Source organism: Atta colombica, unplaced genomic scaffold (assembly GCF_001594045.1).
Source record: "Atta colombica isolate Treedump-2 unplaced genomic scaffold, Acol1.0 scaffold147, whole genome shotgun sequence".
NCBI classification, from domain to species: Eukaryota; Metazoa; Arthropoda; class Insecta; order Hymenoptera; family Formicidae; genus Atta; species Atta colombica.
In genome coordinates, this window is record NW_017259236.1 from 412,448 (window position 1) to 417,148 (window position 4,701).

The following is a 4,701-nucleotide window of genomic DNA, read 5'->3' on the forward strand; positions in this document are numbered from 1 at the left end:
TATTTAAAATAAAAAAATACATATATAATGAAAAATTTATTTTTATTTATAATATCCTTCAATATATTATTATTGTTGAGTACAGTTTTTAATACAGATTGGATTACAGATGGATTCTTTTTAAAATCCGTTGTGTTTTCAATTTCATTATTTTCAGTATTTTGAAAATCCTAAAAAGAGAAATTAATTTTTAGAGCAAAACATGTAAAATCAATTTTTTTTAGAAAGTATATTTTATGCTCAGATATTTACAAATTTAGTAATGGATTCATCAACAGCAGCATCACCATATATATTGGTTGTCCGGAAAGTTCGTGCCGATGTTGAAGGAAAATTGAAACGAAGAAAATTTAAATTTTAGTATACATTTATTAAATTATATAGGTTAGTCGGCACGAAATTTCCGGACAACTCAATAGTAGTAGACCCAATCAATTGAGCTACATTGTTATATTTATATATGATGGACCTCCAATTTTTAAACTTCGATTGATTTCTGTTTTTTTTCCTTTTACTTTGGTTTTCATATCATGCCAAGTTTATAAGATTAAAAAAAAGCTATTAATAAACTTTATTTTAACTGATGTTAAAATAAAGTTTATTATAAGAATTTACATAGATTAGGTTATTTTGTGTGTTATCTTCATTATACTTATTGCACATATATAATTTTAATTACCTTTCGCCACTGTTCCCAAGTCTTTTGAGCTCTAGGAAGGGCATTCAGTATATCAGTGACTTCATACCACAGCTTTTGACCATATTTGAAAATTTTGAAGAAAATTTTGCCGATACTAATTCTAGATTTAAAAATTCAATAAGAATTGTTCTTTGTCCACTCGATATATTTCCTGTTCGTTTTTCTGATATCTAGAATTAAAAATATAGATATTTGCAAAGCTATATGTAATAAAATAAATACATTAATATCTATAAGATAAGAAAACGTTTATATGGTCAACATTAAAACGGATCTCTTAATGTTTAGATAATATTTATAGGTTAATATTTTGATAGATCTCTTATATCAAAAAATAAATAATATTTACATTTGATTGGTTTATTCACTTATAAAGATTTGACAACAACGCTCTGATATTCGCATGCGATTAGTAGCGAATTTATACACATTGATTCGTAGAGCGATCAAGAATTAATTTTATCAATCGCATGCGAAAATTTTGATACGAAATTGTTCGTATACGAAAATAGTTGTACAAATTTAAGAATAGGGTCCCAGTACTGCGACAAGATAGTAGATAAATAATTTATTTTTCATGATTCTAAATATTTATGATGCAATAATATTCGATTTTAAACAAACTGCATTTTGCTGTTTAACCAATCAGATAACAAATTAATTTTGCACGAATATTATATAAACCCAGAATAATTTACTCAAATTGTTTTTAACAATATCTTCTCAATAATATCACGAAAGCAAAAAACGGGTTGTAACTATCGTGATAATTTAAAAAGAAATTCTAAGTCGAGATTAATGAGTGTACAAGGTGCTTCCGTAACCTATACATTCAGTAAATCGGGTTGCCAGTCTGCCCATGGGCAGAGGCATGCTTTACTAGTAGTAATGCAAAATAAAATTAGATGACAAGTCCAGGGGAAAATGAGACAAGAGAAATTGAATTTTATATATTAGTATAAAGTTCAATAATAGAATACAAAATATGTATTTGACATAAATGACATTTAAAAAATTTAATTACAAATATTTATAGTTACATATTTTTAAATATATATTAAATGTCATTTATATTATTAAATACATATTTTATATAATATTATTAAATTTTACACTATATCAGAATAAAATTGAATTTCCCTTGCTTCATTCCCCCTCGGACTTGCGATCAAATCATATTCTGCATTACCAGTAACGTGCTCCTGCTCATAGGCAGATAGGCAACCCAATTTATTGAGTAATATCATAGACAAATCAAAAAGGAGTTGATATAGTAATATAAGCCCTAAGATAGTCCTCAATTTTTCTTGAATCCGCAATTTTTTGAAAATTGCATAGCCATATATCGTTCTCAACCGATGATTAGGCCACAACCTAATCTAAATTGCTACTTGCTGTGATCACTGAATGCGAATGACAATAGCAAGGTTGTAATCTCTTTTTTAAGACTGCTCCTATTGTCCAAGTCGTATCTACGCTACCTATAAAATTAAATATTATAGAATTAGTTTTTCAATGCTCTTTTTTGCTGATATCCATTTTTATGCAGAAATGGATAATGCTATTGTATCCACGACATCGTGTAGCAACTTTAAAGCTTTGAATCAACACTATCACCTATCAAGATCGTTTTATCCAAGAAACTTGTACATCTAAAATATTCGTCATCACGACCTTCATGTCTTTCATAATTCCTGAAAACCTATTATAGCATAGAAAATTTCTATCGTATACATAAATATATAGCCAATACAATAGAAGTCGTAGCGATCGTAGAGTCTTGAGCCGTAGAAAATAAGACTCTATGACCGTTACGACTTCTATATTGTAGACCCTGCATTATAATTTTTTTATTTTACAATTTACAATTTACCTCGTATTGTAATTAATTGGATTTTGCAGCTTGACTAAAACTTTCGTATATCACTTTCTTCATCAATAATTGTCACCCTGGTTGGTTCTAAGTCTTCTGTGATACATATTTTACGAGTGCGTAAACACCTTGCTTGGCCATAGGAAAATCTTTGCATACTGAAAAAGAAATTAATATATTTGAATTATCTATAGGAAAAGTGTAAGAGAATCTGAAAAATATCTTACCTTTTGATAAAGTCATAATATAACCATGAAGATTCTCATAATCTGTGTTTCATCCCACACGTGTTTCAACAACCAAGAGCAGAATCATATTGCTGACAACTGTATATACTTACCTTTGCCTCTAACTAAAAATGCTATTTCTATATAATTATTATCTATATAATTTTTATATCTATATAATAATATTTTCTATATAATTTTTGTTTTTACAGTAGAAAATTTGTTTTTAAAACAGAGAATGTGTTTTATAGAAAATAATTTGTATTTTTAAATAAACAAATATATCTAACCGGGACAAATTCTTTGCTGTAAAACAAAAATTATTAATATTTATAGGAATTATATTAATATTTATAGGAAATAATTTGTATTTTTCAAGCAAAAAATGTGTTTTACAACAGAAAATTTGTGTAATTTCAGAAGCAGAAAATACTTATTTTAGCCTCACTTACGTGTTCCTTTATGCTATCGGTGTGACGAATTTCGTAACCTAAACTATCTCACTTCAATTCCAAAAGCATGAAGGAAGAAACTAAGGAAACTGCACTCAATCTAGTCAGTCTACGAAACATAAACCGATTTTAAGTTTCGAGTTAAGTTCCGATTCTCGACACTTGCAACTCTCGTGAATTTAGTAATCCTACGCATGAGCGCCGTAAGAAAAGTGTGAACGTAATTTCCTCCATGAAGGCGATTTTGCGTTACTGAGTTTTGGCTACGTTATTTTTGGCTAAAAAACGCAATGAAGCAAAGCATTGCCAGAAACTGAACTTAAGTATAATAAATGTTTATTTCATTTATATTTTAAAAGTCTATTACACTTCGTAATCCGAAAATTTGCGTTAGCACATTTGTATTGTCAAATTGTGTAATCTACATGAAATTGTTGGTATGTGCATGTTACTCGCAAAATCACAATGATGTTTTATTATACTATAAAATTGATAGACTTCTTAAATACTTCTCTTTCTTTAATACTGTTATTATCATGCTATCATGTTGTCATTACTGTCATCCGATTTCAATTTATTTCAATTGAGTTGTATGCATATAGTTACATAATTCTCTCGCTCTTAAATTTTTTATTTCTTTTTTAAATTCTCTTTGTTTCGAAATTCTTTCTTATCTCTGTTTTTGTTTTATTTTATTCCATTTCTTTTTATTGTCCAATGCCGCAATATTTTTTTCTTAGACAATATTGTTAGTAGTTACTATTGTGAAAAGAAATTAGTAAGCATAATATATGTATAAATAAAATAAAAGAAATTTTACAAGATGATATTACTTATGTAATTATTGAGCGAAAATTGTATTATTATATAGTATTATAAAAAAAGTCTCTTAATTTATATCTAAAAAAAACGCATTTTTCTTTGTACTTTAGTGATGATGTACAAGAATATGCAATGAAATAGGGAATTCTATTTAAAAAATTCAAAATGATATTGCTCTGACCTTGGTGACACTACCCAAGGTCAGACTGATTAGATCACTAAATAGATTATTGAAAACCTCACAACTTTTGTCCGTTTTTTTCTAAAATGCTCTGTTTCCGAGATAAAAAACGGATGGTCTAAGACGGATAATATATTCATTTTTGTTGTTTAAAGTAACATTGTCTTTGTCAGCCTTAGTAAACAATATATTAGGATTTGATTTAAGAAATTTAATAAATTCATTATGCACTAATTAATTGTTTTTCAAACCAAATAACTTGTCCTTTTTTTATTAAGTAAGAAAGAATGAAGTTAAAGGATAACAACTAATTCTTGTTATATCTTTAGTAAAATGTCTACTATAACTCTCAATATGTTTCATAAATTCATGAACCACTTTTCTTTTATTCCTGTTAAAAGGAAGATCAAAGTTTCCTCCTAGACTTATTATAGTTGAAATGTTCC

At 27.5% G+C, this 4,701-nt stretch overlaps 1 long non-coding RNA gene across 1 annotated transcript; it reads right to left on the reverse strand.

The window, feature by feature from the left end:
- Positions 1-2,099: 2,099 nt before the first annotated feature.
- On the reverse strand, positions 2,100-3,330 carry LOC108685208. The gene is made up of 5 exons (XR_001931662.1): positions 3,253-3,330; positions 2,801-2,925; positions 2,574-2,731; positions 2,318-2,402; positions 2,100-2,181 (listed from the first exon to the last, which is right to left on the reverse strand). It is a non-coding gene; the product is annotated as an uncharacterized LOC108685208 (long non-coding RNA).
- Positions 3,331-4,701: the final 1,371 nt, after the last annotated feature.